Source organism: Pipistrellus kuhlii, unplaced genomic scaffold (assembly GCF_014108245.1).
Source record: "Pipistrellus kuhlii isolate mPipKuh1 unplaced genomic scaffold, mPipKuh1.p scaffold_m20_p_11, whole genome shotgun sequence".
Classification (NCBI taxonomy): Eukaryota; Metazoa; Chordata; class Mammalia; order Chiroptera; family Vespertilionidae; genus Pipistrellus; species Pipistrellus kuhlii.
Genome location: NW_023425416.1, coordinates 41,776,165 through 41,802,498, shown reverse-complemented (window position 1 = coordinate 41,802,498; position 26,334 = coordinate 41,776,165). Strand labels below are relative to the sequence as shown.

Below are 26,334 nucleotides of genomic sequence, written 5' to 3'. Positions count from 1 at the left end.
ACACTTGTTTAAATACAGCATGAACTCAGGACTCTTCACCAAAAGCCTATTATGTAGGTTGTATTAGGATCTCTGTTTTGCAGATGAGATATGTCTCAGGGACAAAGAGGTCACAACTAGTAAGGGTGGAACTGATTCAAACTCAGGCAAGTTCATGTTTTTCATCTGCAGGCCGTTTTTTAACATCCAGAAATACAAGAAGGGTAGAACCCAACATCACTAAAGACTTAGATCATCACAGATGGTCATCAGGCACTTAGGGCTTGGTTTATGGAGACAGGAACTCGCTACAGGGGTTTGGCACCCTGGGGATTCACTCCTGCTTTGTGGGGTCTGTTTAAACAGGAGCCTCTGTGCAGGTATAACAACACAGCATTGCTCTCTCTCTCTGTGAAGACTGTACCTATGGGGGTGAGGTGGGGAACAGGCTCCCGGTGCTTTCTAAAACAAATAAAATAAAAGCTTTAAAAATCCATAGCTCAGACTATATTCTCACAGATGGAAGCAAGTTCACCTCAATTTGCTAAACCTGGCAGCCCTAGGCATTGGCCATTCAGCTCTTCTGCCCCAAGTTTCCTTCTCTTGACCCAATTTTTCTTCCAGCAGCTGCTGCAAAATCCTGCTGTGAGCAAGTATAATCTAACAATACCTATTCTGTTAAGATAGCCAGATTTTTAAAATAAAAAAGTAAAATCCTAACCATGAATTTTTTGCTTCAAAATTAGGACCAGTTCTGCACTCTGCCGAGGATTTAAGGGAAGAGCCTAATTTCAATTTAGAGTCATTATTTTAAGAGCATCCCTTCCTGATTAAGGCTGCCTACTTTGGAATCCTAGCTCTACCACTAATTAGCTGTGTTATTCTGTACAAGTTCCATGATCTCTCTGGGTTTCAATTCCCCCATCTAATAAAACCAGGGTAGTACCCATCTAACAAAATAAGAGTAGTAATACTACTTAGTTCATGGGATCATAGTGAGGCTTAAATGAAATAATACTTTAAAACAGATCTGTGTCTGGAATGTGGTTAATAATGAATGTTCTTTACTTTTCCTAATCCTGTATTTCCAATGAGTTGTGCATAAATCATGTTTTGGTGTATTTTAATTACACCTGAGAGGCCATACTAAATGATAAAGCCTTACTAAGAGATACATTTTTTTTGGCATGCAAATAAATGACCTCTTAATCGATCTATTTACGGTAATTGTAACAGCCTTTTCCCACAAAGCTTTCAAGGGAAGAATGACAGCCCCCTTCACTAGGTGGCGCCAGAGCAGGCTCCCCCTAGGGAGAAACTAGGGCCTTAGACAGCATCCCAACCAGAGTCTGGCTCACCAGCTGCCAGATAGCCTCATAGGTGTGGTCAATTTGGCCTGCAAGGAATTCACGTTTTTTTTAAAAAAAAATTTTTGCCAACATTAAAAAATCAGAAGATTTTATATAAAAACCAGATATCCAGCCAGTCAATAAATCGGAAGATCTGACAACCCCAGGCCTGCAGTGGTGCCTCCAGAAGATGGGGCTGGTGTCCCCGAGTCCAACAATGCCTCCATCTGGCCCCCAGACCACCTGCCTCTCTCACTTGTTCCTTCCTGGCTCCTCTGGGCATTGAGTTTATAACCCTCAATTCTTCCAATCCCTCCCTTTTCAGATGTGGAGGCTGAGGTCCTAAAGAGAAGTTGAGGGCTGGATCTACAATCTCAACACTCAGGCCAAGGTCTTTTTTACACCTATTGTTGTTTCTTTTACTTGGGTTGTTTGCAGAGAAGGAATGAAGTGAAACAGCAAGAAAGATACATAATGGGAGAAATGAAATTTGGGGGGACTTGAAGCACCATTTAAATGTCTAAAATGAGATGTGGGGGAAAGTTGAGGTCAGAGGATTTTTTTTTCTTTGTGGAAAATAACTTCTTTTTGCGGGGGCAGGAGAAGCAATATAGGTTCAGTGCAAAAGATGCAAACAATATGGAAAATACAAAGAAGAGGGGAAATGTGGTGATTACAGAGGTGGGATGGAGGTAGAAGAGAATCTAAGAGGGATAAATGGTGATGGGGGGGGGGGGCAAAAGAGGGTCAAGATTACCCAGAATTTCACTTTCATTTACAAGTTCCATTAATATTTTGGTGTCTATTCTTCCAGCCCTCTCTGTGTATTTATAGAAACACTTAATATAGGCACTGTATGGGCCAAGGAATACCTGAGAGTGTGGGGTTTTGGGATTCCACATAATTTTCATTAGCTCTTCTCCAACTAATCCCCTCCCCAAATAATTCTTTAATATGGCCAATTGAGGGTTTTTCAATTATACTGAAGTGCTTGAGCAAATGCAATGGCAAGCCTTTTTGCTTACCCTACCTCCCTTCCAATCAGATTGTTATTTAGTCCACCTCTATAGAAATTCTGGAGCTGCCAGTGTACATGTTTGAAAGTTTCCTCACTGAGAACATATAAGTTTTTCTGTAAACTGAGTACTCCCTAGTTTATAAATACAGATTTTAAAAAAATCTCACACCAAAACCAGTTTGGCTCAGTGGTAGAGCGTCGGTCTGTGGAAAGGTCCCAGGTTCGATTCTGGTCAAGGGCATGTACATTGGTTGCGGGCACATCCCTGGTAGGGGGTGTGCAGGAGGCAGCTGGCCGATGTTTCTCTCTCATCGACGTTTCTAGCTCTCTCTCTCTCCCTTCCTCTCTGTTAAAAATCAATAAAATATATATATTTTAAAAATCTCACCTTCAAGAACATTCTTAGTATTCTCAAGACAAGTTAATAGGTATCCTTGCATATTACCACTTTATTATATAGACTATCCTATTAATAAAAGCCTAATATGCCAAAAGTGTCCAGTTGTCCAGTCATCCGTTCAACCAATCAAAGTATAATATGCTAATTATATGCTAAGGCACTCAACCTCTTGCTATGACGTGCACTGACCACCAGGGGGCAGACAGTCAACTAGTCGACCAGTTGTTATGATGTGTACTAACCACCAGGGGACAGATGCTTCAACCAGTAGGTTAGCTTGCTGCTGGGGTCCAGCCAATAGGAGATGGGTCCTACATGCCCTGGAGCCTTCCCATGGTCCCTCCCCAGCTAGCCAACCTCCCGCGTTCCTCCCCAGCTCGGCCTATGCCCTCTCACAATCTGAGAACATATATATATATTTTTTTTTTATTTTTTTTTCTTTTTTTTTTCTTCCCTATGCTCTTTAGGGTTGTGGAGACCTCGTTTGGGTATTTTAAAAAAAGATTAAGCTGGCCTATCCATTTTTGAGTGTTGAGAAAACTATATTTTCTTTCCCTTTCTCTGCCAAAGCTCCACTAATCAACAAAAATAAATTTCTCTGTGAATAAAATCAAAGAGTACTGCTGCCAGGCAACTAAGAAAGTGCTATTTTTGTTTTTTGGAAGGTGTTGCATCTTGCTCCGCTGTTTCCATGGAGAATCCCAATTGTCAAGATTAATCAAATGCTGAAAAATTGAAATTTATCCAAAGAGACTAGCTTAGTAAGCAATTATCTATGCTAAGTGACAACCAGGAGAAATATTTAGATGAAACCTCTTAGCACGAATCAAGCATTATCCTCTGGCATCAACTGACTCAAGTTAACACTTTCATGTGCGCCAACTTGCTTTTCTAAATTTATTACAATGATATGTTATTAAAATCACTAATTACATGTATGTCATTTCCAGTGTAAATCAGCACTGGATGTTTAAATGCATTTGAACTGCATCAAAATACTGTAAGCAATATATGTAAGGAATAGTTGTAAACAAAGTTGTCTCTATTTTGTTAGCATGATAATGTGTCAATTTTTGAAGTTCTCCCCAAAAATTAATAAGAGAGACTATCCAAGACAATTCAGAAAAAGTAAAAAAAACAAAACAAAAAAAACTCCTACAACTCAATAGCATAAACAAACAACCAGATTAAAATATGGCCAAAGGACTTGGATAGATATTTCTATAAAAAAGATACACAAATGGCCAATAAGCACATAAAAAGATGCTCAACATCACTAATAATTAGGGAAAAGCAAATCAAAACTACAATGACACACCATTTACACCCATGATGATGGCAATAAAACAATCAGTAAATAGCCCTAGCTGGTTTGGCTCAGTGGATAGAGCATCAGCCTGCAGACTGAAGGGTCCCAGGTTCAATTGCAGTCAAGGGCTCATGCCTGGGTTTTGGGCTCGATTCCCAGTAGGAGGCATATGGAAAGCAACTGATTAATGGTTCTCTCTCATCATTGGTATTTCTCTCTCTCTCCCTCTCCCTTCCTCTCTGAAATCAATAAAAATAAAAATATATTTTTTAAAAAAATCAGTAAATAGTAAGTGGTGAGGAAGTCGAGAAACTGGAATCCTTATGCATTGTTGGTGAGAATAAAAAATGGTAAAGCTGTTGTAGAAAACAGTATGGTTCCTCAAAAAAACCCCAAAATCAACCATAGAATTAGCACATGAACCAGAAATCCATTTCTGTATATATCCAAAAGAACTGAAAACATGCATTTGCATAAATATTTGTATACTTGTGTTCATAGCACGATTATTCACAATAGCCAAAAGGTGAAACAACCCAAATGTCCATCAATGGATGAATAAACAAAACATGTGATATACATATATATCATGAAATAGTATTCAGCCTCAAATAGGAAGGAAATGCAGACACATGGTATAGAAAGAATAGACCTTGAGGACATTGCACTTAGTGAAATAAGCCAGACACAACAGAAACTGAATATAATTTTAAAAATCCTAAATGCTGCTGCTGTGCTATTGCAATATTTATTACAATCATGGTGTTTTTTATTTTTCCCCCTTCTGCAGGAAGGAAATGCTGCAGACTTTTCTCTCTTATTAAAGAAGTGATGTTTAGAAGGTGAAGTCTGATGATTATCTGAACTGTTTTAAAATTAGGAAGAGTTATTAATATATTTACAGGGATACAAAATTTAATATACCTACTAGAAATACACAGGAAATGATTTTTTTTAAAAAAGGGAATCCAAGAAGTGTGTATAAAGGTTACTGTTTCTGAGACGTGAAAAGAAGTATGGTCTAGCACCAGCCCAGGCAGCTGGTTATGAACCATCAGTGCTTTTGGGAGGAAGTTGCAAGAATTGAACTTCCCACTGCAGGTAGCCCTCCTCACTGCTGGGGAGCCACAAGAGAGGGGAATCTACATCAATGTCAGGGTCCTTCTAAAGGGGATCAGTGAGGGCCAATCATTGGCAGCAGGCTACACAGAACACACTGACCATCCAGGAAGGGGACAACACCCAGCACAAGAGCCTAGAGCAGAAGGTGAAAAATTGGATGTTGAGAAGGATCTGGTGTTGAGGAAAAAGGAAATACTCAGCACTTGACTAAACTGAGACCAGAAGGACCCAGCCATAGATCCCTTTCTGTAACACTTCTACTACAATGTGATGGACCAGATTCGGCTCTAAAAAAGACAAACCCAAAAAATAGAGACAGAGTCCTAGGTTACTTCAAAATATATGCACTATAGAGAGACCCCATAATGCCTTTCCTAGACAATTATTCCACCTCTGGCTATTTCTTGGAATAACAGTGTTTTGGGGGTAATAGTGACTTAGTTGTAGACACAACTTTCTGAGGATCAGTTTAACCAACTGGTGTTCCTAAGGTTGAGTCGGGTTGAGTGAGGGGATGAGAGTTCTGAAGGGCAAAGAGGAGGCCAGGAAATGAGGAGGATGGAAAGTGCTGAGAGGGAGGTGTGAGAATAGGACCAGGAAGGAAATCAGGAAGAAATGGCCTATTTCATAGCCATTTAGTTAGCCTTTTATCCGTGTTCCAAATTCTTCCAGTAATTTCCTTTTTGTGTAAGGTCTCTCACTCAGGTTCTCTTTGTTTAAAATATATGTTTATTGGTTTCAGAGAGGAAGGGAGAGGGAGAGCTAGAACCATCAATGATGAGAGAGAATCCTTGATCGGCTGCTTCCTGCATGCCCATACTGGGGATTGAGCCCGCAAGCCAAGCACATGCCTGGACCGGGAACTGAACCGTGACCCCTTGGATCATAGGTTGATGCTCAACACTGTGCCATGCTTGCTGGGCATGGAATCATAGTAGTACAGCTACTTTATTTTCTTTTGTCTATGTGCAGAGCAAAAAGAAAGAAAAAAAAAGATCTGGGAACAGATCACTAATTCAGAAGAGGGTAAATTAAGGCCTTCTGAGCTTGGTGAGAAAAAGCCTACCTGGACTGCTCTCTTTGTGTCAACGAAGAGGTAGGAGCTATAAAGCATCTCTCAACTGGTTAATTTATACTTTCATCCTATGTCAGAGCCTGAATTAGTTTCTCCTCTTAGAAAGTTGGTGTCTGGATTTCAGCCTCAAAACTATACACTTCAATCTGCAACCCCCTCTCAGTTGGCATTTTTCCTTTTTTTATATGTACATGCATTTCCCCACATTTTTTCGTATATGTTTATGCAATAATGCTGAAAATAGAGCAATTTGACTGCATGAAGATAGCTGTACTTCATAATAAAAATATCTTCTGAAGAAAAAGAATCTTCCTTGTGAGTGAAATTTTTATCCCAAAATTGTTCAGTTTTTAAATTGTAATGAAGGAAATGAGCTCAACAAAAAAAACAAAATAGACACTCATGACTCCAAATGAATCTAAAGACAATCCTCCAATCTGAGTTACCAGGCAACTATCTCTCCGAGGATGCTGCATTTAAATTTTATAGAAGAATTAGGCACGTGATTTTCTGACTCAAGAGACTGTGGGATAATAATGAATTCATCTTTTAATATTTAAAAAAAATTATAAGCAGAAATCTCTCTCTTGCTTGGTGCATGCTTATTGTTTTTTTCTTTCACAATTTCTTTGTTGTGTGCCTTCTGGCAGGCAGAAGCAGTTAGGGGCAATCAGGCAGGCAGGTAGGCGAGCAGTTGGGAGCCAGCAGTCCTGGATTGTGAGAGGGATGTCGGGCAGAGACTGGTTTGGCTCAGTGGATAGAGCGTCAGCCTGCGGACTGAAAGGTCCCGGGTTCGATTCTGGTCAAGGGCATGTACCTTGGTTGCGGGTGCAAGAGGCAGCTGATCGATGATTCTCTCTCATCAATGTTTATAACTCTCTCTCTCTCTCTCTTCCTCTCTGTAAAAAAAAATCAATAAAAAGAAAAGAGAGGGATGTCGGACTGCCCATTTAGGCCTGATCCCTAAACAGGCAATGGGACATCCCTTGAGGGGTCCCAGACTGAAGAGGGCGCAGGCTGGGCTGAGGGACCACCCCCCACCTCTAGAATAATATAAAAACTAACTAGAGTATCTACTCCATTCACAAAGTTTCCCAGTTGCTGGGAAGACTAAAATATATAAGGGCAGATCCCTCTTAGTCACGTGTGAGCCACATGAACCTACCACTCTGGTCATGGTTGTTTGGACTAAGGATGGGCCAATTAGGTTCTCTCCCCAGAAATCTGAAAACTTAAGCAGGGGGACAGAGCAGTAGGGACTTGTTGGCTTGAGTCACACCATAATGGCATCATCACCGCCTAAAGGGCAAGGTCCATGAACTCCTGGTCCTGCCCTATCCTGGATGTTTAACTCTTTTAATAGTTATATTCCAATAAATTTCCATTTTTGCCTAAATTTGCTAGAGCAGCTTTCTGATTTTTGTTTTTGTTTTGTAACCAGAAGACTTAACTAATATCATATATTAACATCTGGGATAAACATTACTTATTTGTCTTTTTCACAAGCTTAGTACAGATTAGGCACTCAGTGAATGTTTGGTGCCTCAATAAACAGCTCTCTGCAGGAAACAGAAGAGTAGCTTGAATATATACATATATGATTTGGATACATGTACAGGCTTGAAAATGGGGAGATGAAGGCAATAGAGTGATTGAATTAAAAGTGTCTGCCTTTTTAAAAATATATTTTAAAAATATATTTTAAAATATATTTTTTATTGATTTCTTACAGAAAGGAAGGGAGAGAGATAGAGCATTAGAAATGTTGATGAGAGAGAAACATCAATCAGCTGCTTCCTGCCCACCCCCTACTGGGGATGTGCACGCAACCAAGGTGTGTGCCCTTGACTGGAATCGAACTCGGGACCCTTCAGTTCGCAGGCTGACGCTCTATCCACTGAGCCAAACCGGTTTCGGCAAGTGTCTGCCTTTTGACAACAACAACAAAAAAACAACAATTGGCCTGTGTTTCTCAAAAGTGTTATGCTCATGAAAGATTTTAAAAATAAAAAAAGTTGAATTGCTGCTGATTAAAAAAGGTAGAGCGTGTAATCATGGATTGGTTCATGATGAGAAGAGGGGAAGGTTACTTGTAAAGGATATAATGGGGCAATTTGGAAGTCTGAATATGTACTGTATATCAGATGACATAATTATTTCTGAAATGTGATTATTCTATTGTGATTATTTAATGTAGTATCCTTGTTCTTGGGAACTACACACTGAAGTATTCAGGGGTAAAGCTGCATGATGTCAGCAATTTACTCTCAAATGATTTATCAAAACTACTACTGCCACCTGGCCAGCATGGCTCAGTAATTGAACATCAACCTATGAACCGAGAGATCACAGTTTGATTCCCGGTTAGGACTCAATCCCCAGTGTGGGACATGCAGGAGGCAGCCAATCGATGGTTCTCTCTAATAACTGATGTTTCCATCTCTCTTCTTTCCCCCTCTCCTTTTCTCTCTGAAATCAATAAAAATATATTACGGAAAAGATATATACCTTTTTACTCTGCTTAAATGAGTTAGGACTATGAGTAATGAGAAATAAATCTTGAGATATAACTTAATGAATTAAACCATTCTGTTGCTTCTCAAGCATCTTGAGTACAGAGTCAGAAATTTTACCTTCAGAAATCAGGATGTTGCTGACACCATAGAAAGTCAGGCCAGCAGAAGGGTGTTCTCAGGCACAAAACAACTGCTTTTGCTGGTGGTGGCTTCTTAGCCAACATGACAGTGTTAACTGTCGCCATCAAAACAGGCAGAAACCCAGAGGAAAAAAGTTGAGTAGTTGTACCTCCTGCTTATCAGCAGACAGTCTATAGTTATTTTTGAAGTGATTTTGAAAGTTCAAGCAAACAGAATAAGCCCTTTGAAGGATTGTTAGTTACTGCAGCTTAATAGGAAGCCTGGGTAAGCCAGAGGCATAGGCATGGGGCACGGGGACCCAAAGAAAATGCTTTTGTGTGTGTAGAAGAAAATGGACTTGAACCGTAAGAAGTGTGAAGTGTTTTCATTTTCTGCCATTTGAGAAGGATCTGTGACAAAGGTGTCATCTGAACTTAAGAATAGAAAACAGCCTATGAAAGACACCTTACTCTGCAAGGGTGTGGCAGTTAATGAGAAAAAGGCCTTCTCTCTGAGACTCCAAAGCATTACCTCATTTTGCCTTAGGGTGGCTCCAATCGAAGTAGAGAAACTGTCTGAACATGGGGAGCACACCCACTAACATGCTGTTTGTTAACTCTGAACCTGCTGAAGACGGTGGGTTCTTGCTTCCACTCTTTTTAAAAATATATTTTATTGATTTTTTACAGAGAGGAAGGGATAGGGACAGAGAGTTAGAAACATTGATGAGGGAAAAACATCAATCAGCTGCCTCTTGCACACCCCGCACTAGGGATGTGCCCATAACCGAGGTACATGCCCTTGATCAGAATTGAACCTGGGATCCCTCAGTGTAAAGGCCGATGCTCTATTCACTGAGCCAAACTGGTTAGGCTTGCTTCCACTCTTAATCCCATCCTTGCAATAGGGAGACAGGGCACCATGTATTGAGGTGTTTTATTTATTAAATGTGCCAGGCACTCTGCTAGGCCATCATTCACACACAGTCACAAAATCTCCTGGACAATTCAATGTGGCAGCTAGTATCCCCTCCCACTGTTTTACTGACGAGGAGACCGCCTCAGAGGGGTGAAATGACTTGTCCAAGACCACACAGTGAGTGGAGAGCCAAGATTAGCACACAACTCCATCTGATCCCAAAGCTCAGGCTCTGAGCTGCAAGGAAATGCCCAGACAGACTGAAGTGTCTGCTGCCCTTCGGAGCAGCAGGAAGATGTCCACGGTCTGCCCCATGCCTCCCTTGCTACTTAGCAACATTTCCTTGCTGAGTGTGATCTCCAAATCAGCATCAGCCAGAATCTCCTGGAAGCATCTTAGACTTGCAGAAACTCAGGCCCCACCCCAGACCTACTAAGCCAGAATCTGCCCTCTGGAGAGGAAGCCAAGAGGGCAGAGGACGTGACCACCTTCCTCACTGAAACATCTATGACAGGCCTTCAGCGAAGTACTAATTATCCTGTGGCAGAATACAACTTTGAAAACCTATTTCTGTACCCTTTGTTAAATCTTTGACTTTTAAAGGGTGTTCTACTTCAAAAGGGATGTCACTTCTAACTGGCCCCTGGAAAGAACAGAAATCTCCATCGATCCAGCAGGGGGAAGAAGGAAGGGCAGTATTAGGAAAGTTTTGCTGGTAAGCACAGCCAGCTGCATTTACTGGCTCGTGGGTAGTAGAAGGTAATGCTAAATATTAGCATCTAAGAAGATTAGCAGAGATTGTAGGAGGAAGATTTTAATTGTGTTAAAGGTAATTTATTCCCAACTCTCTTCATTTCAAGGGAGCCTCAAACAGTCCTTGAGGAGGAGCCTCATCCTGGAAGTGACAGTGTCTGCAATACACAGCAGACCTGGAGTCTACGTCTCCATTCAACAAACAAGGAGGGTTCTAGTCTAGCTGCCCTCACAAAAGTGCTTTGCCTTTCCCAGGGTAGTTTTCACTGAGTCAGTCTGACCCGATGGGCTGTACTCACTCTGGTTTATTTTTGCTCCTAGGCACCTCACGGAACCTCAGGGTTCTTCCAAACGTAGGAATGTATATTTCATCTTATGTGTCGTAGGAATGTATATTTCATCAGCTGATGGGGAGGGAGGCACCCTTTCAGGGGGTTCCCCCAGCATCAGAAGAACACAGCCTCTCTTCTGGTTGGGGAGCCAGTTGTCTAATCATTCTGTCTTCTGCGTCGTGATGTAATTTAATTTCTAAAAACAACCCAAGTCTTGAGTCTGAGTCTGGCCCATGTGTGCTTCTTTAGAGGCTTGTCAAGGATTTGCTTACATGCGTACCAGGAGAAGAGGTACATAAGTGCCAAAAATTGCAAGAGGCTAAAGCTCTTTGAGATGCAGTTTCCTTATCTGAAAAACAACAAAGAGGGCTTGGGAGGAAACCATCCCTGGGGTTCCTGCAAGTTCAAGGATCCTGTATGTTGGCACACCTGGCCTGGCACTACACAGCCAACGAATTATCTCCACCAGGGAGTACTGCCGGAGAGCAGGAGAGATGGTCTATGCTACACATCTTATACTCATTGAATTTAATTGTCACAGCCATCATAGGTAACCAGCAGTGTCCTGCATCATCTAGATATAGATGATGGAGTCTGAGCCCTGTCCTGCCTTGTTTCTTGCAAATACTGTCGTCTCAGTTTTCTGCTGAGTGTCAGTGGCGTCATCTTCTGCCCACACTTGTGCTGACTCTACAGGGAGAGAAAGGGTGACCTCATTTACTCTGAGTACAGTTGGAGAAGGGCGATGGAAATGACAAGTGGTGAAGGCTTCAATTCTAATTTGCTTTTGCTCCACAGCCAGTAGCTACAGCTGGGTTTTCTGCTACCTTACTTAAAGGCAAACATACCTTGCAAGGCAAAAAGGGTCTTTCAAAAAGACAGACTCTCTATTTTAAATGAGGAACACAATGCTTGTTTATGAGTCTGTCTTTGACACTTGTAACAGACGCTGTTAGTGTCCCATCCATTATGTCCTTTGCCTACCTCGAGGGCTTCCTATGCCTCTGTTTGAGGACATTCTCTGACCTTGGAGGGTGGGGCTGTTCAGTCCCGTTAGGACAGGCCAACAGTGTCAATTAATGTCCCAGGAGCAATCTTCAATCATTGAGGAATGGGAGTTGGTGTATCAGTACCCCAACTCATCCCCCATAGGGAACGTTTTGAGGCACGTACCTGCAGACTCTCAGAGAGTCCTCAGCAGGATTAAGCACCAATTGCCCACAACTGAAACTTGCTATTTAACATCTGCTTTACCAACTCTCCACTCTCCCCTTCTCCCTTACCCACTCGCTCATGTGGTCCTGAATAAACTATTGGCACCAAAATCCTTGCCTCAGAGTCTGCTTCTGCATTTGAGGGAATCCAACTAAAAAGAACCTCACTCCTTGTCAATCTGACAATGTTCTTGGGCCATTTGGAACAAAAGACATCATCTTTATCTCCCCCCATCCCCGGAACTAAGGTGGTATTAAGGATGTTGAGTTCATCTATGGTATAGGTCATAAAGCATGAAGGTGCCCTACATTCCAGTGGTTTGAAATTCTCCAAGTTGCCGAAACCAGTTTGGCTCAGTGGTAGAGCGTCGGTCTGCGTACTGAAGGGTCCTGGGTTTGATTCCGGTCAAGGGCATGTACTTGGGTTGCGGGCACATCCCCAGTAGGGGGTGTGCAAGAGGCAACTGATCAATGATTCTCTCTCATCGATGTTTCTAACTCTCTATCCCTCTCTCTTCCTCTCTGTTAAAAAAAAAAAAAGAAAGAAAGAAAGAAACTCTCCAAGTTGGATATGCTTAGTCTCGGTTAAAACTCCTGGTGCCAGTAAGCAGTGAATTATTTCCTGTTACTACAGAGAAATAACTCATTCTGGTCACTGGTTGCAAAAAAAAAAAAAAAAAAAAAAAAAAAAAGACAGAACCTACTTCATTTCCCTAACCTTTGAAGATGCTGCCCCATAGGCAAGTGAGCTTTTCAATTATTGCACCCTAAAAATAACATTCTCATTCCCAAATGGGTTATAAAAATTGAAATGGTGGGGGCTATGCTGGCCATGGGGAGCTTGCCGATTGGTCTGCAAAGGCAGAGGCGGAGGAGACACTGAAGTGACGTTAGAGCCAGAAGGGAATGCAGTGAACCATCATGGTGAACTCAGAAGGCATTTGCGTTAAGAGCACCATGGACAATCCCACCACCACACAGTACGCCAGCCTCATGCACAACTTCATCTTGAAGGCCTGGAGCACTGTGTGAGAAGTTGACCCCCAGAATGATCTCACCTTCCTTTGAATTCACTCCAAGAAAAATGAAATTATAGATGCACCAGATAAAGACTATTTCCTGATTATGATTCAGAATCCAACTGAATATCAACCAAAGAATTGGTATGCATATATACATAACCCATGGATACAGACAGGAGGAGGATGAAGACCTGGGGGAGGGGTGCAGAGAGCACTAGAAGGGGTCAATGGAAGAAAAAAGGGAACATATGTAATACTTTCAACAATAAAGATTAAAAAAAAAAATGCAACTGAATAAGCCATTCTCTTGGTTCCACATGTCATTCCTTAATTTAATGTCCCCCAAGAATAATAGTGTTAATATGTCAACCAACTGGCAGGTGGAAATCACCTCAGAGTCCATGCAGACCAATTCAGTGACCAAGGTGGGATGCAGCTCCACGCCATCCCACTAGGCACGCCTCTGCCGGCCAGTTGCCCCTGAGATCCTAGGAGGGCCTTCTTTCCTCAAGTCCAGGTTTTGGAGCAAGAGCTTGTGAGAAGCCTATACCCTGCTTCCTTCCGACCTTCAGTTCACTTTGTTGCCTTTGGAAAAGGCTGTTTTTTCTTTAACTAAAAATAACTGAAACTTGAAGAAGAAGAAAAAAACTGAAATGGTGGGTTATTTTCATCCACCTCCAGAGCAGCTGCTCAGGAACTCTGAATGCTGGAGGGAATTATGCAATGTCTTGGTGCTGTCTTCGACTTGGCAAAGCAAATCATTGTTCTGTGATGGGCTTTCAAGGTAATGCAACAGGACATTCGAGGTTCTATGCAGGAAGGGAAGAAAAGGAATGAAGAGTGGGACAGATGAAGAGAGGACTAGATGTCTGCATTACATGCAGGGCCTATCTACCTTCCTGCTCCTTTTCGCAAGCCTCCTGCCCTCCCTGCTGGACCCAGGCTCAGAAAGGCCCTGATCCTCTGCTTTGTTCTCCCTATCTGTGATTTCCCTATACTACCCGTAAAATTGATCACTGACCTAGAGTTAACCACTGACTTCATACTGTAAACCATTCACCTAGGGTTGACCACTGACCGAAAGAATTTGCTGACAGGTGTCTGGAAAATGCACAGGCTTTTGAACTGTCTTCTGATGTGGAGTCAAGCACCCCAGCTTTGTAGAAGAAGCCACGGAGGCCACAGTCGATTGCAATTCAATTCACACAGTGAAGATTATTGCAGATGCCACTGCTGTTTAGCATGACGAGAGCACCAAACCAGGCCAGCATCTTCATGGGAAGCCACAAGTTCTCAATGCTTATTTAAAACGAAGCAAATTCTCCATTAGCTGTGATCATTCCTCTGCAGCCCACCACTTTCTAATATTCTGAGCTTCTGAACAAGCCTATCATTACAATATAGGAGATTGTGTAATTATACCGTGTTTCCCGGAAAATAAGACATCCTCCGAAAATAAGACCTAGCACATGGAAAGATAAGACATCCCCTGAAAATAAGACCTAGCACAACTTTGGGAGAAAAAATTAATATAAGACACTGTCTTATTTTTGGGGAAACAGGGTAGAAAACATGGAATATACCTACCCAGTTGAGGAGAAAGTACAGAGTAATGGGAAGTATACACAGACAGAGGAAAGGCATTTCTTAACTATTTCACATTTAATATTGGGTCAATAAATGTTCATTTGAATCGGAAAAAAAAAAAAAAAGACTGGATGGGCTTTGTGAGATCTAAGAATATTTTCCAAACAACAGGGATGAATGATAATTAATATTTGTATTATGATTTCTACCTTACAAAGCCCTTCCATATACTTAGCCTTACTCAAGCCTTAACAGCTCTGTGAGTAAGTATTTAACCCATCCATGTAGAGATGAAGAAACTAAGGCTCAGAGAGGTCAAGTAATATGCTGCAGTAAACCCTGTCAATATAGCTGAATGTCAGTTGCCACATGACATCACTCTTGGTAGTTTTAATCAAGGGGGCAAAGAAATATCTCTGTATGTATACTCTAACAAAAAAAAAGGGGGGGAAAAATTAAGTACAGATCACATTGGCTATGTATTTAAAGAAAATTATTATGAGAGAAGTGTTCTTTGTGGAAGAATATTTCTAAATCTTTAATATGCACAGTATGTGTATATCAAAAGGAGAGAATGTAATATGCTGTTCTGAAGTGGCCCATAGGAAGAGTTATAATGGGTAGAGAGAGAAAAGGCCTGCTGAAAAACTTATTCCTGAAAAAAATGGGGTTTAACTCAGTTGGTTAGAGCATTGTCCCAATAAGCCAACTTTGTGCATACAAGAATCAACCAATAAATGCATAAATAAGTGGAACAACAAATCAATGTTAAGTAGTGGTCCCAAATTACACAGATAATAAGTGGAGAAGTGAGGATTCAACCCAGATAGTTTGACCCTGAACTCCAAGCTATTCACCATTGCTTTCTCCTTGAGAACGATAGGTTAAATGGATAAACTAATCTATACCAACATTAAGTTGTTACCTAATATTGGTTTATTATTTCTTCAGGAAACATAAAACCATAATTCATTATATGTATAGAGGGCCCTAAAGAAATGAATCTAATGAAGGGATTTTGCCCTTATGACAAGCCACTGCAGATATAATTGGAAGGGGATATTTTTTTCTCATGCCCCTCAGATCACGTCTAATTTCATGGAAGGCCAAAGGGTCAGCAAACTGAAAACTTACAGAGAGAAATTTTTGCGGAAAAATGCTCTTTTGACCATGTGTACTCCACATAGCGAACACACATATTGGATGCCAATCAATGAAAACACAAATACTTCAGGACTTTCTTACCCTTAAAGGTTTAAGAAACTTGGCTTAAATTCTCCTTTCTGAGGCTGGGCAGCTCCAGTCCTGCCTGGGATTTTAGACTCCACTTCCTGGTGCTTGTTTATATTCTTGTTGTCTCCATGTCATGTCTAGATACAAAACTCTGCCTCCTTAGTGGTTCCTGCAAAAATATCAATGAGACCAAGCATGTGATCTTTTCTCTTTTTACAAAAGATTTAAAGACACAGAGGAAAGGATCACATCACAGATTATGTAGCCATTTCCCATCTCCTGAGGCCCCAATCCGTTCCTCAGGTCACAAAATCTTTACACTCTCTACACATGGAGTACTGGGTGGGCAGTCCCCCAGCACTGGCTGCTTCTCTCAAGAGGAACAGTCCTATGAAGCCACCTGTTTTTCTGGCTTTCAGTCACCCTTTCCCCTAGAATTCGGATAAATACAAATTAAAAAATATATATATTTTATTGATTTTTTTTACAGAGAGGAAGGGAGAGAGAGAGCTAGAAACGTCGATGAGAGAGAAACATCGACCAGCTGCCTCTTGCACACCCCCTACATGCCCTTGACCGGAATTGAACCTGGGACCTTTCAGTCCACAGACCGACGCTCTACCACTGAGCCAAACCGGTTTCAGCCGGATAAATACAAATTTTTAAATTTTGTTACAGTAAGAAATATTTTACAAAAATGATGAGTTAAGATAACCTGATTACATGAAGATCTACAGATTTTCTATAGGTAAGCTATTGGAATAAATAAAATAGTTCAGCAAAATAGGATCATAGGATTAATAGCATGCCAATATGCCAGGATTATTATTATATTAACAAACAATAATAAATTATAAATGAATCAATATACACTGAGTGGCCAGATTATTATGACCTCTGAATGCATAATAATCTGGCCACTCAGTGTGTGTTTGTGTGTGTATGTGTATATATTAGAGGCCCAGTGCATGAATGTGCATGAATTCCTGCATGGGTGGGGTCAGCCAGCCTGCCTGCTGGTCGAACTGGTCAAGTGGACAATTTGCATATTAGCCTTTTATTATATAGTATATACACAGAGCGGCCAGATTATTATGCGTTTAGAGATCATAATAATCTGGCCATTCAGTGTATATTTTCAAAACTTCCATTTAGCCTATTTGCAAAATTATAGGGTACCTAGTGATAAATATAAAAGAAGTTGTCCAACAGAACAACCCAAATGTTCCTCTGAGGAAGAGTGAATTAAATAAACTGTGGTTAATTCATACAGTAGAATTCTATTCAGCAACTAAAATGAATGATCTAAGATCCACCTATATATCTACATAGCTCAATCTTGAAAACATTGAGTAAAAACAGCAATTTGCAAAATGTACACATCATATGTAATTCATATAAACATTTAAAGCATTCAAAACAACCTGGCTGGCATGGCTCATTTGAAGGTTCTGGTTCAATTCCCAGGCAGGACACATGCCTGGGTTGTGAGCTTGATCCCCAGTGGGAAGTGTACAGGAGACAGTTGATCAGTGATTATCTCTCATTATTGGTATTTCTATCTCTGTCTCCTTTCCTCTCTAAAATCAATTTAAAAAAATATTTTTTAAAAGAATATGAAAGGCTTTTATTTTTTTAAGTATAATTTTATTGAAAGGTGATTTCATTCTTTGCAGATGTATGTTTATACATACAATTGCTTTGTATGTTTTATTTATTTTTAAAAATATATATTTTATTGATTTTTTTTTTTTACAGAGAGGAAGAGAGATAGAAACATCGATGAGAAACACCGATCAGCTGCCTCCGTCACACTCCCTATTAGGGATGTGCCCGCAACCAACATACATGCCCTTGACCGGAATCAAACCTGGGACCCTTCAATCTGTAGGCCGATACTCTATCCACTGAGCCAAACCGGTTAGGGCTGTATGTTTTATTTTTAAAAATGTATTTTTATTGATGTCAGAGAGGAAGGGAGAGGGAGAGAGAGATAGAAACATCAATGATGAGAGAGAATAATTGATTGGCTGCCTCCTACATGCCCCAACCTGGGGATCCAGCCTACAACCCGGGCATTTGCCCTGACTGGGAATCAAACCACGACCCCCTGGTTCATCGGTCCACGCTCAAACTCCGAACTATGCTGGCGGGGCACCTTTTATATTCTTTAATGACTTCTTTGTGTGTGCTCTAACCATGTTTATTTTAAAATGTCAAAAACACACTCAAAAAATACTTTAACCCTTAGTAGGTAGTCAGAGAGACTAACCAAATATAGTAAAATAAGAGACAAAACTCGTTGATTGAAATTTAATGATGATAGAAAGGTCAGATTAGATGTGAAATACTTTGTTCTTATTTTGAGAGGTTTTTAGGTAATCATGAGACAGGACAAATCATTTTACATTTTGTGTTCATATGTAGGGGATCAACCATGAAGTTCCTCCCAACTCTAATGTTTTACGAGATCCTGGAACTCTAAGCTCTTGGTGGGAGTTTAGAACTCTGATCAGCTTGCCAGGAGTGACCTGCTCCTGGCAAAAGTTAAAAGCAGTCTCCTTCTATCAGCTGGAGAGAAGTAAGCAGGGAATGCTCAGGGTACTGAGGACAATGTGGAAAGGAAATTGACACCTAGAGTTGGCAGGCCAATTAGGAACCAGTAGGAGCAGGGAGAGGAGGGATGCTGAGAATGCTAGTTCTGCAGATGAGATAATTGTTCTGCTTTGTTGGGTAACAGCAATGTTTAGGGAACAAGTACATCTACTTTGTTCTTAAGTATTGGGATATTTTGAAATCTATGTTATATGTATATCTCTTTACCTGTAGTAAAAGTTGATGGTAATTAAAATAAATACAATCAGCCAAAACCGGTTTGGCTCGGTGGATAGAGCGTCGGCCTGCGGACTGAAGGGTCTTGGGTTCGATTCCGGTCAAGGGCATGTACCTTGGTTGCGGACACATCCCCAATAGGGGATGTGCAAGAGGCGGCTGATGGATGATTCTCTCTCATTGATGTTTCTAGATCTCTATCCCTCTCTTTTCCTCTGTAAAAAAAATCAATAATATATATATATTAATAAATAAATAAATAAATAAATACATAAAATACTATCAATTCAATAGTTGCATTTTTGTTTGAAATGACTAGTATAGCCCTACCCAGTTTGGTTCAGTGGATAGAGCATCGGCCTGCGGTCTGAAGGGTCACAGGTTTGATTCCAGTCAAGGGCATGTACCTTGGTTGCAGGCACATCTCCAGTGGGGGGGGGAGAGGGGTGTAGGAGGCAGCTGATTGATGTTTCTAGCTCTCTATCCCTCTCCCTTCCTCTGTAAAAAAAAAAAAAAAAAAAAAAAAAAAATCAATAAAATATATTAAAAAAGAAAAAAATGATTAGCATAATGGTATTATAGTTACATATATATATATTAAAATATATTTTATTGATTTTTTACAGAGAGGAAGAGAGAGGGATAGAGTTAGAAACATCAATGAATCGATGAGAGAGAAACATCCATCAGCTTCCTCTTGCACACCCCTTACTGGGGATGTACCCACACCCAAGGTACATGCCCTTGACCGGAATCGAACCTAGGACCTTTCAGTCCGCAGGCTGAGGCTCTATCCACTGAGCCAAACCGGATTCGGCTATAGTTATATTTTTAAACAAAAAGTCTTTATTTTTTAAATACATGCATTGAAATATTTATGGATGAAATGATACCACGTCTTGAACTTGTTTTAAGATAATTCAGAGATGGAGGGTGATAGTAGAAATCAAACTAAAATAAGATCGGCCATGTGCTGTTACTACTGAAGCTGAGTGACAGGTACATGGTGTTCATTATACCATCTCTCTATTGTACTTCATGTTTGAAATTTTCCATACTAAAAAAAGGCAAAAACAATAATAGTAAAATAAAATGCTTCATGGGCTAATTTCTTTTCTCAATTATCTATACTTGCAGAAATTCTGCCCACTTTGACTTAGGCCTACCACTTGCCTGGGGCATCTCCCCAATATGTGCCCACAACAATTGGAATTTATTTGTTTGTGTGAATTTATTAAGTCAGTGTTGGAGTGGATTTCATAATGACAGAATTGTAAAAACTTTTCAAAGAAAATTAAAATTTTCATCTTTTTCAGGAAGGAATACTATCAGAGTCTCCCATATTGGATGGACCAGTGAATCATTTCTTTCAGAAAAACAGAACATAGATTTGTAAAACACCAACAATATGTCAGGTACTGTTTGAGCACACTATTTTTTTACTTAACAAAAACTGATTTAACTAGAAATACATCATATTATGTCCATCTTAGAGATGAGGAAGTTTGGCCTTGCTGAAGTCACATTGCTAACATATTTGGGGCCAGGATTCTAGTCGATGGGTGGATAAATCCAAAGCCTGTGCTCTTTCTACTGCATAATCTTGTAGCTCAGCAGTAAGAAAACCCACCTGGAAGCTTTCAGAGGTGCAGATTCTCAAGTCCTCCTCACCCCATTCCTACTAAATTAGAATCAGCATTTTAACAAATGCTGGAATTCATATGTACATTTAAACCATTTAAACATTAAGAAACCCTTCTCTACAAAACACCTTATAAGATTACCTCAAATAATAAAAGACATTTCTGCTAACATTTATATGGTCCTTACTATACATCAGATTTTGTTTAGTCCTCACAAAGCTAGTAGAGCTGAAAGCTAGTCAGCCTATAGAATTTAAATAACTCCAAGGTCACAAAGTGACTAAGTGGCAGAATTTAGATTTGAACTCAGATTTGTCTGATTCTAGAGCTTGGACCCATTACCCCATGTACCTCACTTCAAACATTGAATCCAAACATTTTATTTTCTCTAAAGGATGCAAATTAGCTGTCTATATCACTCAATTTTTCACTACTATTGTTTAATCTAATACTTAGGTCTGATAGTGTGGACAAAGTCTCAAATGTCAGACTCAATATAATAGTGCTGCTATTTAAAACGCATTTCAAAACCATGAGATCATATAGCCAATATACTTCTTAGACCGCGGAGCCAGGGTATCCAAATACATCATGGTGAAAATTCTAGTAGGCTTTCTGGCTATTCCTCATTTACCAAAGGGTGAAGCGAAATATAAAATGAGCTTGACTCCTCAAAACAACCCTGAGATCTACTGAGGAAGGATTAGAAAGAACGTTCTGCTTTTCCATTTCATTTTTACATCCCCAGGCAACTCTAACTTTGTTTCCTAGTAGTAAAATGCTTAAGATCATTAGAATCTACTCAAACACCTTCAAATAAACAATCTTTATTTGATATCCAGTTATCTTAAAATAACTTAATAGTTTTGTTTATAAGAAACTTCACACTGGGCAACTCTTTTGTATTCTTTCCCATGTGAAGAAACAAAAAAAACCCCCACACAATGTTTTTGTTGGTGCAAAATATAGTATAATATCAATAGTTTATAATGTCCTGCAGTTCATAATTCTAGGCTTACTTTTAGTAAAAGCAGTAAGAAACTATAATTAACTCTAGACTAACAGTAGGTTGAATTATTATAAATATGAAATCACCTGCAGCTACAATAGAAAGCACTTTTTAAAAAATACCAGGGAATTTCATATTTTTTTCTACTTTGCCTCATACAGGGTTGCCGAAGCAGAAAAACTGGATGACTTTTATGACCAAGTGTTGGCATATCTGAATCTATAAAACCAATTATTAGGTAGGTAGCTTTTCCTTTAGGAAGTAAGGAGGTTGGCAGAATATAACACTGGAAATCTAAGAAGTAAGCTGCATTAAAGTCACAGGTTGTTGTTTTTTATTTTTATTTTTAAAGATAATGGATTTGAACTTCAGAGTATTTGATTACTTGGAAATGAGATCCTTCAAAAATACATACTCAGCTAACAATACACTAGTCAGTGAACCTTTATCTTTCTTCTTTTCAGTGGTAAAGAACAGATTAAAACAATGACACTAAGTAATTCTAAAAATCATATCTATTGTGTATTTTAAAATGTATAAGTAGATAATCAAAACACATTGATGAAGAATAAATTTCTTCTAGCTGATAAAATAGTCATTTTGTTTTCCCTGTGCATTTTACTGGTTGTCTATTCAAGTTACTGTGAATGTAAATTGATTTATAGGTTGTTACCCTTCCAATCATCACATATTTCCTAGGAAAATGAATTATTTATAGTATGGTGGTGGGTTCAGCCTGAAATAAAAAGACAATTCCAAATATTGCTTTATCTAAGAATTTAAAAATATTCAGGGTATATTTTTCAATCATGTATATTTAAGCAAATACATTTTTTTCTTTGTAAAATTTAATCCTAAAGTATGCTTGCACACAAACACACACATATACATACATCAGTAGATTCTAATGATTTTTTTAAGAAGGAGGGGGGTGAAATTAATCTTAGACCTACAAATAGAGATTTTTTTTCCCTAGTGTTTTCTATGAAGGGAAAACACTCCTTGCTTATTTCCTTTTCTTGTGGTTTGTGGCTTTTCAGCTGGCATTTATATCCACTGTGATTGCCAGCATTTGGCACAGTGGGTGAAGTCAGTCTTATCTGAAAATCTGCTGGAGGCAGGCAGACTGTGGGAGCTGGTACAACAGGAAACTGCTCAAGGGGTGGCTGCCTTGTCCTAGTTCTCAAACACAGAAAGAAACATCCCCAATAGAAAGAGGAAGTGGTCTCTACCACCCGGCACCCCCCCCTCCCCCTTTCAGCCCTCCAGAAAGCTCCCCTCCCAAGCCAGTTTTCTACGGAGCTCTGTGCCTGCCAAACGACCACTTTTCTTGAGATAAAGAAATGGCCTTCAGAAAGCTGATGAGTAAGCAGGGGATGATGATGATGAAAGAGAGAGAGAGAGAGAGAGAGAGAGAGAGAGAGAGAGAGAGAGAGAGAGAGAGAGAGAGAGAGAGAGAAACTCCCAACAGATAGAAAGCCAGAAAAGATAGAGCTGTCTCTTTTCTGGCTAGCATCCCATTTCCCACTTCCAGGCCCTGAGGCTTAGCTAAATCAGAAACAAAAATGAAGAAGACATCTGGGGTACACCGCTGGGCATCCCAGCAGTATCTAAGCACTTCCTTATGAAAGCAAGTTACTATTATCAATAAACCTAAGGAAACCCAGAGCCTCCAATAAAAAAATCTGTGTTCATATAACCTGTTAACGTAGCAAGAGAAATGTGTAATATATTTTAGAAGGATTTATATTAAAAAATGGTTAAAATATTGTAAATGAGAGCTTTCAGGTGTTGGAGTGAAGAATTTTTTTTTTGTATCCACTTCTTTTAAAACACACACACACACAATAATAAATACATTATATACTAATGTTTGAAGGCAATAAAAGTTATGGGAAACAAAAAGGCAAGCAAGATATGAAGAATCTGGAATTCCAGGGATAAAGGTTCAAGTTGCAGTGTTAAATGCAGTGGTCAGGGTAGACCTTATCAAGAAGCTGAGAACTGAGCAAAAACATTGCAGGAGGAGAGCGAGTTAGCTAACAGATTTTCAGGTGAGATTTGCTTCACCAAATGCTGGTGATCACAGTTTATATGAATGTCAGCTGAAAAGCCAAAGCCAAAAGAAAAGGAAATAGGCATGGGAATAAGCTAGTGTTTCCCTTCAGAGAAAACATTAGAAAGAAAAATCTCTATTTGATTGTTTAAAGAACAAGAGCGGGGCCAATATGGCTGGATAGGAGAAATTGAGGGAGAAAGTGGAGCAGAAACATTCAGAGAGCCAATGGGTCCAGATCCTGTACAGCTTATGGGTCACTTTAGCTTTTGCTCTGATTAAAATAAGGAGCCCATTGTAGGTTCTGGATAGAGGAGCTACAAGATCTGGATATATATATATATATATATATATATATATATATATATATATAGTTTACAGAGAGGAAGAGAGAGGAGAGAGGGATAGAGAGTTAGAAACATTGATGAGAGAGAATCATCGATCAGCTGCCTCCTGAACATCCCCAACTGGGGATGTGCCCGCAACCAAGGTACATGCCCTTGACTGGAATTGAACCTGGGACCTTTCAGTCCACAGGCTGACGCTCTATCCCACATGTGTCAAACACAAGGCCCGCGGGCCAAATCCGTCCCGCCAGGCCTTGCAATGTGGCCCGCACCGCGCTGTCATCACTGCACTCCGCTGCGTTTCCATCACAATGACAGTTTATGACTGTTCAGTAAACCATTCGGCCTGTGAGTTAGGCTGGATTTTAGATTTTGGCCCCTTCTCTGATTGAGTTCGACACCCCTACTCTATCCACTGAGCCAAACTGGTTTCAGCTGGATTATATTTTTTAAAGATTCCTCTAGCTGCCATGTTGAAGAGTCTTTTACAGTAGTATAGGCAAGAAATGATAGCTCAGACCAGGGGGGGTATCAGTGGATGAATGATAAAAAATTGGATTGCGGGTATATTTTGAAGGTAGAGACTATAGGATTCCAAGTGGATTCTATGTGGGAGGTGGGAGAAGTACTTAGGCAACAAAGAGTTGCTACCTAGTGGGAAAGGCCTTTTGCAGGGATAAGAAGTAGTTCAGTTCGGAGCATGCTGAGTTTGAGACACTATCAGACATCTGAATGGAGGTGCAGAATAAGCAGTTGAGATACTAGTCTGGAGTTCCAGATGGAACTCTGGGCTGGAGTTTTGACAGAGACTTGACTTGGGGTGGTGAAAGCACAATACAGTGTACAGATAATGTATGGTAGATCTGTGCACCTGAAACCTTATAATTTTGTTAACTAGTATGTCACCCCAATAAATTCAATAAAGAAGAAAAAAATAAATAAATTTGGAAGTTTAATCACAGAGATGAAATTTAAAGTAATAAGACTAGAGGAGGTCACCCAAGGAGTAAGTGTAGGTACAGAAGAGGAACAAAGGCTGAGTGAGCCCAGGAGTCCTTTAACTTTAATTGGTCAGGAAAAGGAGGAAATGGTGAAGGAGTCTGGGAAGGAGCAGCTAGTGAGGCAGGAAGAGAACTTCAAGAGAATATGGTGACCAGAAAGCCAAGGGAAGAAGGATATTCAGAAGGGGTGATGAACAGTGTCTAGTGCTGCTGATGGGTCAAGGAAGACAAGGATGGAGAATTTACCATTAGATTTAGCAACAAGGAGGTCACTGACATAAGGGCAGTTTCTGTGGCGTCATAGGATAAAAATCTGATTGAAGTGGGTTATAAGGGCAAGGGGGGAGGAAATTGAAGATAGTCAATAAAGACAATTATTTTAAAGAGTTTTGCTGTTAAAGGGAGGGATAAAATGTCTTTGAGTTGAGGAGATGGAATTTAGTGCAAAAATGGAGGGATTGCTTTCAGTGTAATAGCATGGATTATTCTTTTAATTATTATTATTTATTATTTTTATTAAAATATTTTTACTGATTTCAGAGGAAGAGAGAGAGAGAAATATCGATGATGAGAGAGAATCATTGATTGGCTGCCTCCTGCATGCCCTCTACTGGGGATTAAGCCCACAACCCAAGTTGAACCTGGGACCCTTCAGTCCGCAGGCTGATGCTCTGTCCACTGAGCTAAACCAGGTAGGGCTCTTACTATTTTTTAAAATGTATTTTTATTTATTTCAGAGAGGAAGGGGGAGGAAGAGACAGAAACATCAAGGGTGAGAGAGAATCATTGATCAGCTGCTTCCTGCATGCCCCACACTGGGGATCGAGCCCATAACCCCAGGCACATACCCTGACTGGCAACAGAACTGTGACCTCCTGGTTCATAAGTTGATGTTCAACCACTGAGCCATGCTGGCTGGGCTCTTGTCAGCTATCTTTTTTAATTTTTTTAATATATTGTATTTTATTGATTCTTTTACAGAGAGGAAGGGAGAGTGATAATCAGAAACATCGATGAGAGAGAATCACCGATCAGTCGCCTCTTGCACACCCCCTACTGGGGATGTGCCCGCAACCAAGGTACATGCCCTTGACTGGAATCGAACCTGGGACCTTTCAGTCTGCAAGCCGACGGTCTATCCACTGAGCCAAACCGGTTTCGGCTTGACAGCTATCTTAATGGAAAAGTGATGGGTATGGATATTATAAAACCACAATGAATACAACTTTGGCCTCAATATAAGCTGGGCATCTAGCAGTGATGGGGCGTTAGCAGCCTGACACTGTTATAAAATTAATACTTCCCAGAATACGTAAATATGATATGGAACTGACAACTCTCTATATAAACAAAATTGAGGGGGGAAATGCTGAGGAAAAAAGATGACTGGGGGAATAAAGTACTGACAGGGCATTGACTCTGAGGGGCCAACTGCACTACACAGTTCTTTACAACAGTGACTTCGAGTCCCAGCTTCCCCCTGGGAGTCCCCACCCTGC

At 40.2% G+C, this 26,334-nt stretch overlaps 1 protein-coding gene and 1 pseudogene across 1 annotated transcript in view; one reads left to right on the top strand and one right to left on the bottom strand.

Annotated features, from left to right (window-relative positions):
• CNOT10 (CCR4-NOT transcription complex subunit 10) overlaps positions 1 to 15,980 on the bottom strand; it is a 77,683-nt gene extending 61,703 nt beyond the window's left edge. The window contains exon 1 of the mRNA XM_045579347.1: positions 15,960 to 15,980. The gene's annotated coding sequence lies outside the window, so the exon portion shown is untranslated. The remainder of the gene's footprint in view (positions 1 to 15,959) is intronic.
• The window catches only part of LOC118715761, a 30,258-nt pseudogene extending 8,602 nt beyond the window's left edge, over positions 1 to 21,656 (top strand).
• Positions 21,657 to 26,334: the final 4,678 nt, after the last annotated feature.